Source organism: Mustelus asterias, chromosome 12, assembly GCF_964213995.1.
Source record: "Mustelus asterias chromosome 12, sMusAst1.hap1.1, whole genome shotgun sequence".
NCBI classification, from domain to species: Eukaryota; Metazoa; Chordata; class Chondrichthyes; order Carcharhiniformes; family Triakidae; genus Mustelus; species Mustelus asterias.
This window is the reverse complement of record NC_135812.1, coordinates 82,109,332-82,120,978: the sequence shown is the minus strand read 5'-3', so window position 1 is coordinate 82,120,978 and position 11,647 is coordinate 82,109,332.

The window sequence follows — 11,647 nt, the reverse complement described above, 5'->3', positions numbered from 1 at the left end:
CACTCGCGAATCGGAAAAATAAGCCTTGAAAATTTCCGACACCCACCTCAGAAATAAGTGCCACAAATGGTCTGATTTTTCATTCATGGTGGAGGGGTGTGGCAACTACAGGGTCTGCCAGGCCCAGCTCACAGCTCGGTGCTCCAAGTCTTTGTCCCAGTTGTACAAAAGCATTAGAACAAAAATCAGCCCTCAAACCTCACATCTTATACCCCATCACTGCCCTTACACACCCCATGCCCTTTGCATGCCATGCTACCTGATTCCCTACACCCACCTTCCATGGCCCTTTATAGCTCCATGCCAATTTAGTGCCAAGTCGTGCCAACCTATGGCCCCACTCACCACCCTTTGCTCACGTCAAAACTCCATGTCAACTCACCCAGTATCCACCATGGGCAGACCTCATGGGCTATGATGAAATGAAACAAAATAAAGCTCCAAATTTAAAACGTCACCATTTTTAGAAAAAGCACTAATTCATAGAAACGCATTCAATACATTTAAATTTCTTCACACACTTAATACCTTATAAAACACAGATTTCCTTCAAATTCGTAATCCCTTATGCTAACAAATATTTATATTCATTGTCCCACATCAAAGACAGCATATCTTGTCATAAGCACTTTGGGCTGTCAATCAAACTATGAACAGGTCCTGCACTGTGGAAAGAGTCAACAATAGGCTGTGGAAGGAATCAATCAGCACTAATCCTAGATGATAACCTCCAGGCTTATATAAACAGGCAAGCAGAGTCACAGAAAGCTGTTTTTTAATCAAAAAATTAAAAGAGCTTGTAGATGTAAATGACTTGACAGCCTGAAAGTTCCATTAAACACATCCACTTTTTACTTTTCTCAGATCTGTTCTCAACAATCTCAAAAGGCACCTTTTCTCTCCCAAAGGATGTGTTACTTTTCCCAAAGAGTATCCAGATCCCCCAAAAGTTATCTTCCCTCTCCAAAGACCTCTGGCAGCTTTCGACCATTTCCTCAAATATTAACAGCCAGAATGTTATGGCCATTCATGCTGGCGAGATTTCCCCATCCCACTACAGTTAACTGAGATTTGGCTGGGCGCCAAATTCTCTGACCTCACTAGTGTGGGAGCGTGGCATGAACAACCGGTCAAATTGCACCCCAAGAGTCATGTTTTAGACATTCCAGTAATGAAAATCGTAACTGTTTGAATGCAGCTACACTCCGACTCCTCTTTGCTATGTTCCATTTGGTCAACATTGAAGTCTAACTTGTGCTACCTTTAGGCCAACTAGAGGGTAATTGTTTCTCTGAACACTAACAGCTTTTGTTAAATTTAGCTAAGTACCATACTTCAAAACTTCAAGATGCTTTTCATCGACTAGCCAAGAGGAAGGATGTCCACAGGTAGAACTGGGCAAATCTTCAGCATTTAAAAAAGAGCATCTTGTGAAGTCAAGGCTGAAAGTTTAGACCATCACCAAGACTGACAAGAGCAGGAGAGGAAACAAGATAACTCCTAAACTCATGGTTCATCAAACATGGATGGTAAATATTCTCACATGCAACATGGAACAGAATGTGATACTAACAGAATTTTTTGTTTTCCTTTATTTTATCTGATTCCCCCCACTGCCTGAATTAGATGAATATACAGATTAAAGACTGGTCGATGTTTGTGTTTACACTCGACATGAGATTCTTTCCATCCCTCTTCATCTAACCCTGTCAGTATATCCTCTATTCCTTTTTCCCATTTAGTCCACTAGAATTTAGCTGGATGAGAGGAGATCGAATTGAAATATATAAAATTTGAACAGGGCTGGACAGATTAGATACAGGGAGGATGTTTTCCCTTGACAGGGGATCTACAACCAGTGGACACAGTCTCAGAATAGGGGATAGACCATTTAGCACTGAGATGAGGAAACATTTCTTCACTCAAAGGGTAGTGAACCTATGGAATTCTCTAACACAGAAGACAGTGAATGCCAAGTCGCTGAATATATTCAAGAAAGGGATATCAAGAGTATGTGGAGAAAATGGGAATATGGCATTGAGATCAGTTATGATCACATTGAATGGTGGAGCAGGTTTGAAGGGCTGAATGGCCTATTCCTGTTCCTAGTTTCAATGTTTCTTATTAGTTCAGAGTTGGGGAGGGATCGGGGTGGCTGTTGTGAGTTCGGAAAAGATGGAAACATGGGTTTTCCACATGTCCTCCAAAACCTTTAAGCTTTTTTCTGTAGGTTTCCCAACCATAGCCAGCCTAACTGACTGTCTGCTAGTCCGGCGGGAAAGAGTGCAGCACAAGGCTGCACCTGAGCTGGGCAGAGAACTGGTAGGTTTATTGGGTGGGGGAGAGTCATCAATGGGTGGGAGTAATTGTGTCCATGGACTAGTGGTCAGGTCGGAGTGGGGGTGTTCCATCATACAAGGGAATCCAATTGTGAGGTTATTGGCGAGTGGTTGGTAGTGAGGGGGGCGGGGGGGGCGGGGGGAGTGGAGGACAACAGTGTTACACTAGCAGAGCTGTGAATGGAAATTTATGAGGCATTTTAGTGTCCAAAGATGTGCAGGTTAGGTGGATTGGCCAAACTAAATTGCTCCTTAGTGTCCCAAGGTGTGTAGGTTAAGGGGATTAGTCGGGTAAATGTGTGGAGTTACGGGGATAGTTACGAGTAAGATGCTCCTTTGGAGAGTAAGTGCAGACGGGATGGGCCGAATGGCCTCCTTCTGCACTGCAGAGATTCTATGTTGCCATGATTCTATATTTTGGGCAGGTGGTGAAGAAAGATAAGGTTAAAAGCCAGTAATTGGATTTTATGCCTTATTACCATAAAAATCTCAGTTGAATGGGCTTGTTTTAAATTAGCACCTGAAGTGGTGGGGGTGATTCTCCCATCGTGACCCGCAACTTTACTGGTGGGTCGGGCTGGGAGATGCGCGTCGTCAGCCTTTTTCCGGGATTTGCGCATGAGCCGGGAATGCATGTGCATCTCCCAGAGCCGGGGAGCAGTCGGAGTCCAGACCATACTGGAAACCAGCGGGAAGGCAGGTAAGTCATTTGAATCTTTTTTAAATGTAGTTTAAATATGTTTTGCATGTGATTATTGGGAACTTGCCCGTCCCGATTGAATCACCCACCCCGCCAGGAGTACTTCATTCCGGCAGGGTTTAGAGTAGCTCCCCATGTTCGGGGAATGAGCGGGAGACCCGCCGGAATGAAGGGGGTGCAATCAGGCAGTGCCAAAGGGGGTCGGGCAGTGGGGGGTGGTGCCCCCTGGGTATGGGCACCCTGGCAGTGCTAGCCTGTGCCCCTGGCACTGCCCAAGGGGCAAAGTGCCCATGCCCAGGCATCGGGGCAGTGCCAAGAGGACTGTGAGCAGGGCCTGGGGTGATTGGTGGGGTTGGGGGGTCCACTGCCACTCTGCAGACAGGATCGATCTGTGCTGGAGGGAGGCCAGCGATTGGGGTGGGCTGGGGAGGGGTGGTCTGCCGGGGGGGGGGAGGAGGGGAGGGTGCTGGTCCCCGGGAGGGGGGGGAGTCTGACCCCAGGGGTGGGGTCAGCAGGGGAGGTCGGCCAGGGTCAGGGGGTGGGGGGATCGCCACTGCTGGGTGCGGGGGGGCTGGACATTAGAGCGCTCTGGGGTGGGGGGAGGGGGTCAGGACTGGCCTGGGAATTGTTGTGGGGGCCGTGATCAGGCTGTGGGGGTGGGGCAGCACTGTGGGGGACCCAGGCTGGCCAGTGATCGAGCCGGCCAGCAAACGGGGAGACTGACGGATTGGGACCACTGCGCATGCACAGAGTTCCAGAACTGTCAGTCTCTGGCGCGAATAGGCCCTGCCCCCTGGGTTTTTAATAAGATTCAGCATTGTGACCTCTGCACAGTGCACAGAGTGGGGAGATTCAAGTGTGAAGTTGAACTGAGAAAACAGTCGTGATCTAGAACAGTTTTCTTGCTAATTCAGCACTTTTGGGAGAATCACACCCAGTCAGAGCATTGTACAAGCTTGAAGTGTAACTAGCTTTCTGCATTAAATATTTATGCATTACAGTGAATTTAAATAATAGGCCAGCAACAGGAGCACTGCAGTATTTTGACTCTTTGTAGTTATTTTTTTACTTGACTGATGTCTTATTTGGTTTGGTCCTGCATTGAATAGAGTATAAGATATAGTTTAAGCTATCTCTCCCAGGAAATGTCACTCGAATTCAGGTGAATACTCAAATTATTTAATATGCCAGAACAATCTCTTTCTGTTTGACAGCAAGTACCCCAAATCATTGCACCTGAACATTGATTTTATGACATCCTAAATGTCATTCAACACTCTTTCTCACTTATAGCAGCAAACCTATTGATTGCTTGTTTATTATCGCTGAACCTCCAGACAGCCATGAGGCTATTTATCCTTGTCAAATTACTATCCACCTCTACAATTTCTATCCACACTGGTTGAGTGTATATGGTTCATGCATGTCTAGCATTCCATTATTTGAATATGTGCCAATCTCAACTTCAAGTACTGCGAATAATGTGTAAAAATCACAAGTCTTTTCTGTAATAGACCCAATCATCGTTCAATATGACTTAACTTCAGGTATTGGAAAGGAAATAACCTACACATGTTGGGCTGCCTGCTGCTTCAGTAATAAGTAGAAAAAAGACACAAGAGGTGCAAAAATCATTTTGTACCACCTATTGTCCCAGAATTTGATCTTTCGCTGCACCCTAGCTATGACTGTAATAAGACATTCTGCACTCTCTCCTTTCCTTCTCTATGTACAGTATGTTTTGTCTGCAAGAAACAATACTTTTCACTGTATACTACTACATGTGACAATAATAAATCAAATCAAATCAAATCAAACCAAATCAAAAAGCATTTGCTGAGAAAATAATAGTGAATTCATTGCGTACATTGATATTAGTGTGTAAATCACCTGGCAATAATTCTCTCATTGTCACGCAGTGGCATAATGGTATTGTCACTGGATTAGTAATCCAGAGACTCAATGCTCTGGGGACCTGGGTTCGAGTCCCAATATGGCAGTTGATGACATTCAAATTCATGGAGTTGATGATGACCATGAAACCACTGTTGGTAAAAACCCATCTTGTTCATTAATGCCCTTTAGGGAAGGAAATCCGGCGTCCTTCCCTGGTCTGGCCTTCAGATCCACAGCAATGGGGCTGACTCTCAAATGTCCTCAGATGCCCTCAGGAATGGGCAATAAATGTGATGCCCACATCCCATGAACGAATAAAGAAAATACTCTCTCCTCACGCTGGGGTCAACCTGCAGCCACACTAACAATAAAAGTCCCTTACCTCATTTCCCACAATCACTGCCACACAGTTAACTCCATCTCCATCCCTTCTGCTATTCTGTACCCTCTGCTCTCACTTCCCCAGACCTCACATCTGAGATATAGCACAGTTAATTTGATGGTGTTAACAGTAAAGTTTGGAGGACTGTTGACGTATTGAGGACAGGAGGGATAGTTTTGGGGAAATACTTTCCAGTGAGCCAAACGTTTGAATGGACCTACCTCGCACTAAGTTAATCTTTCTTTGCACCCCAGCTATGACTGTAACACTACATTCTGCACTCTCTCCTTTCCTTTTCTATGAACAGTATGCTTTGTATGGTGCATAAGAAACAATGCTTTTCACTGTATACTATTAGGTGAGAATAATAAATCAAATCAAATCAAAAAACCCATTCATGACGTAAAAGAAATTGAATGTGTTTTCAAGCCTACCGTCATGTGGTTCCCACAGAACAACTCAGAGGTAGCAACAAGGAGGGGAGCAGAGTTGCAACACGATGGAATGCCTATTTGTTTTCTGCTCCTGATCTCTTGTTAATGTTGAAAGAAAAGTTGGCCAGGATTGGAAGCTCCAAACTAGCGAGAGATAGAGATAGCGAGAGAATAGTAAAAGTAGGATGAATGGAAGACTAGCAGAAATATAGAGAGTGCGAGGAAACAAAGAATGAAAGAATGAGAAATAAGCAGAGGGACAATTACACGAAGAGAGAACGACCTTTTTCTTTGGTCAATAAGCAACACCGACCAAGCAAGTTATTAAAATGTCACTCTGCGCGCACACATTGGACAATTCTCGCTTGCAGCTAGCATCGATACACATACACACTTCAGATGTTTGGTAGTTAAATGATATATTTGAGCTTGAGGCAGTTCCAGAGAAAACTTTCAGACAAAACTTTCACTGCAGAAAGAATTGAATTATTTCCTCACATTCTATGAGTGTTCTACAGTGGCTGTTCAATCAGTGGTCAGTATATTTGAGTGATTTGTCACTTTTCTGCTTTTTGCCACTTTGAAATGGGGGTAACAGGATAAGAGGGATGCATTTTTATGTCTGCGGAGGACCTATTCTGTTGCAATAAAGCATTTTTGAGAGAAAACTTTCAGACAAAACTTTCACTGCAGAAAGAATTGAATTATTTCCTCACATTCTATGAGTGTTCTACAGTGGCTGTTCAATCAGTGGTCAGTATATTTGAGTGATTTGTCACTTTTCTGCTTTTTGCCACTTTGAAATGGGGGTAACAGGATAAGAGGGATGCATTTTTATGTCTGCGGAGGACCTATTCTGTTGCAATAAAGCATTTTTGTGTGTCACAAGATGCACAGCGTGCCAATTCAGGTCCAAAATAATCCACAAGTCAGAGGTGGTTCTATGTTTTTAGCTTATCCGGTAGTATCTTTAGGGCAGATTTGACAATATTCAGACTTCCAGGAGTGTCCACTGCATGGCGCTGTTCACTTTTCAGAACAATTTGCCTGAATTTGGCCAATGCTGCGTAAAAGATGGCAGAATTCTCAGTGCAAATTATATCCAGCACAAATTGAGTTTCTGTGATCCTTTGCATTAGTTTACAAAACATTACACTCGAGGCTGACACCCCACCGCCCCCCCATCCCTCCATGAAACTAGTCTAGACTAAATTAATCATCATTGTGAGTATATGTTAATTATGCTTGCTTGCAGGCTTTCAAAGAGGCTGTTAAAATCAGACTGGTTCTTCTGGGTGCAAGGACACTAATGGGCACTAATGGGTAAAGCTGCTGATATATATTTAATTTACTAAGAAACTGTCTTCTGTAAGCAAATGCGACTAGCAAACGGTCTCCAAGAGATTATTCATGTCCCTTTTGGTTGCTGTGAAGTCCTGCCGCTCACAGGGGTTACCCACCCATGAAATCTCGCAAATGGTGAAATTGCAAATGATGGACATGCTTTTCAATGGGCATCAGTTTGACAGGTTCCAACTACATGAGGACAGCATTGGTTTGTGCCGTTACAGTACAGCAAATTGTGGTACAGTACCCATAATACCCATAATACAACAGTCTCTGTGTAATACAAGACATATAGGAAAAAAATTTAAAGAGACCTTTAAGAAAAAAAGGAATCACCTCAAAACTGGCTGACAAAATTGGTGAACATTTCAAAATAGAATAGAGCCGATATTGCACAGAGCGATTCATGGTGGCAGGTGGCACAGTGGTTAGCACTGCTGCCTCACAGCGCCAGGGGCACGGGTTCAATTCCCGGCTTGGGTCACTGTCTGAGTGGAGTCTGCATGTTCTCCCCGTGTCTGCATGGGTTTCCTCCGGGTGCTCTGGTTTCCTCCCGCAGTCCAAAGACGTGTTGGTTAGATGCATTGGCCATGCTAAATTCTCCCTCAGTGTACCCGAACAGGCACCGGACTGTGGCGACTAGGGGATTTTCACAGTAACTTCATTGCAGTGTTAATGTAAGTCTACTTGTGACACTAATAAATAAACTTTAAAAAACTTTAGACATTCTCTTGTTAATCTCTCCACTTCAATTGCGCTTCAGCTGCCAGGGGTCGGTTTAGCTCAGTTGGCTGGACGGCTGGCTTGTGATGCAGAGCGATGCCAACAGCGTGGGTTCAATGCCCGTACTGGTTGAGGTTATTCTTGAAGGCCCGCCTTCTCAACCTTGCCCCGCCTGAGGTGTGGTCATCCTCAGATTAAATCACCATCATTCAGTTCTCCCTGTCAAAGGGGAGAGCGGCCTCTGATTTTAAGACCATAAGATATAGGAGCCGAATTAGGCCATTCGGCCCATCGAGTCCACTCCACCATTCAATCATGGCTGATATGATTCTCATCCCCATTCTCCTGCCTTCACCCTGTAACCCTTGATCTCTTTATTGATCAAGAACCTATCTATCTCTGTCTTAATGACCCTCAGTCGTCTGGGACTATGGTGACTTTACTTACTTCAGCTGGCAACCATCCAGGCATCACTTATCAGCTAATGTTCTGGGGATCCGGGTTCGAATACCGCCATGGGAGATGGTGGAATTTGAATTCAATACAAAAACTATCTGGAGTTAAGAAACTACTGATGACCATGATTGTCGGAGAAACCCATTTGGTTCACTAACGTCCTTTGTGGAAGGAATTCTGCTGTCCTTACCCAGTCTGGCCTACATGTGACCTCAGAGCCACAGCAATGCCCTCCGAAATGGTCTAGTAAGCCACTCAGTTCAAGGGCAATTAGGGATGGGCAATAAATGCTGGCATAGCCAGCAGTGCCCACATCCCATGAAAGTATAAATGCAGATTTTATGTTCAGTGATGTGCAAATGGGTTTGAGTGGGAACTTGAGAGAAAAAAATCTTTCTCAAATCAACAAGAGATACTTATTTACCCTGAACCATACAAAATTTTACTTACCTTTCTTTTGAATTGTATGCTTGATTCATTTTACTGATATATACAACATCTTTAGGTAAATGGCCTCAAGAACGTAAAGTCAAAGCATATTTATAGATTGATAATTCCTCGAGGATGCTTTCTATTCTGGTGCCTTGACAGTCTGGCATTCCCTGTCTGCACCTCTCCATCTCTCTGCCTCCATTATGAAATTCCTTAAAACCTACCCCATTGGTGATCCTTATGGTAATCACCTCATGTGGCTCGGAATCAAACTTCATTTAATAATGTAAATAAAAGCAAAATACTGCTGGAATCTGAAACAGAAAATGCTGGAAAATCTCAGCAGGTCTGACAGCATCTGTGGAGAGAGAATAGAGCCAACGTTTAGAATCTAGATGACCCTTCAGAGCAGGGTCATGCAGACTCGAAACATTGGTCTATTCTCTCTCCACAGATGCTGTCAGACCTGCTGAGGTTTTCCAGCATTTTATGTTTTTGTTTATTTAATAATGATCCTGTAAAGACACCTGGGGCTTTTAACTATGTTAAAAGTATAAACACAAGCAGTTGCTGCTGTTTAAAGTTTATTTCGGACTTTTTAAAATAGGAAATCACAGGTAGTTTATGTCAGATTTATTTTCCTATCGTCTCTACTTGTAACTCGTGCATTATATCTACAACTACCTCCCCGAGAGAGCTGAATGATCCACTCGATAACCACCACCTGGATGTACAGTCAGGAAATATATACCTTTTGTATCAAGGTAATTGTGGGGATTTTCTCTTAGAGCTTGTTATTTGTCCTTATAGTAGTACAGCCCAGGGTTTGCAACAGTGAGCTGGATACTGTACTGTAATCATGCATTTTTCTTTAATCTTTCTCAGGATGGATTGATGTCCACTCTTGTGAGACAAAGCAGCAAGTGGATTAACATTACATGTAATAGATGGACATGGATGATAGTGTTTCCAGTGAATTTCAATATGTTTCATAATGCTTTCCCCAACATGGAAAAGTAGCAAAGCACGTCACACTGTCAGTGGGCTAATTTAATCTTAATGACCAACAAATCTCTTGAAACTTGTTGAGAATAAACTTAGAAAGGGAAATCTCATTCAGGCAAAATGGGATGTGCAGCTCTCAGACGTATATATTTACTTAAGCAAACATAGTTTTTATCTCAAACACATCACAATAAAAATAGATTATGGACAAATACTACCTTGGAGGATACATTTTGAGAGCTCTTGCCTGTGGTATGGTTGTTTATTTGGTACCAACGTGTATTGGAAAATCTCTGATGGCTCATTTGTGATTTCCTGATACTGCTCGATAGTCAGTAATAACTGCTAAAACCATCCCTCGAGTCACATCGTGTTTACCAGTCAATCTGACTTGTCTGTTTTGAAATATATTCCTACCTAGTAAATTGACCAGAGGCCCAAATCAAACAAGAAGTGAAGCGATATTAGGGGCGATTTTTCAACCTTGCATCCCCGATAGAATCATAGAATCCCTACAGTACAGAAGGAGGCCATTCAGGCCATCGGGGCTGGACTGACCACAATTTCGCCCAGGCCTTATTCCTGTAACCCCATACATTTACCCTGCTAATCCCCTGACACTAGGGGGCAATTTAGCATGGCCAATCCACCTAACCCACACATGTTTGGAAAGGGAGCTTGTTCCAGTGGAGGTTAGGGAATGCACTGTGTTCACTAACAGATCTCCAAATTTCCAATAGATGTTTAAGTTGGAGAATCTCCTTACCAGGAGTGTGTTCAGAAAATTATTCCCACTAAATGAAGCGCAGATTACTTGTGAAGAAATGAACATGCCTGTAGTTTTCAATTGAAGAGCTGCATTAGCTTGAGAGTGAAGATCCATCTCAAATATCACAAAGCCTTGCATCCACACGCGCTTCCTATCCATCATAATTTAGGCAGATCACGTATCAAACTCCAAGCACCGTCCATTTGTGTCACATTTCAAAATAATATAAAGAAACAAAAAAATAATCACTTGCAATATGCAAAAACAATCTACAGGAGCAGAAAATATCTACAGGAGCAGAAAATATCTTCCCTTCCAAAAACAAAAGGTTGGTTCTAGTCTGCAACATGAAAAGCAATTAACCTTAGATTTAACTTTGCTGCATTTACTTAGCATCAATTAGAATTAATAACCTTAAAGGACACTCGCTTAAACTTTAGCAGCAGAATAATTAATTGTGATTGCTGGTATAATGTTCCCGCTCTTATGGAACAGAACATCCTTTGATTTATCGACAGGCGCTGTGATAGGCAACGCTAGTATGAGTCAAAATGCCGGATTGGATTCTGTAGTGTTTGGGGTGTCGGTTGGCAGCGAGTGCCAACCAACTGCTTAAAAGTCACCAATGGGCAACCCAGTCCGTTTTGAGGATCAGGCCTCATTAACATGTAGCTGGTAAATGTCTTAGAATAGTGCGCTGCAATATTTGCCTGGCTCCCGTAGCAGAAGTTTTGGCTTGAGGGAAGCGATCCATTTCTCAACTAAGGAAGAACCAGAGGCCGATTTTGTCTTGACTCCAGCTCCTCCTAATCTCAGAAAAACAAATTAAACTCTTTTGTGTTCACCTTTGTCTGAAGCACCAACCGAAACTGCGTGGAAATGGCACAGCACATCTCACCCAGCCGAGTCCTAAAATGACAATCAAGGTCCTTTGTAGACATACGATCCCACTTGACCTATCAAAGGGGAGGGAGTTTTACCACCCAGCTCCAGTGGATAATCCTGCTCCCAGTGGCAGGCCCTTAGTATTACGACAGCATCACAGCTTTGCTTTATTGAATCATCACTGTGCAGAAGGAGGCCATTCAGCCCATCGAGTCTGCACCAATTCTCCGACAGAGCATTTTACCAGGCCCACCTCTTGCCTTATCCCTGTAACCCCAC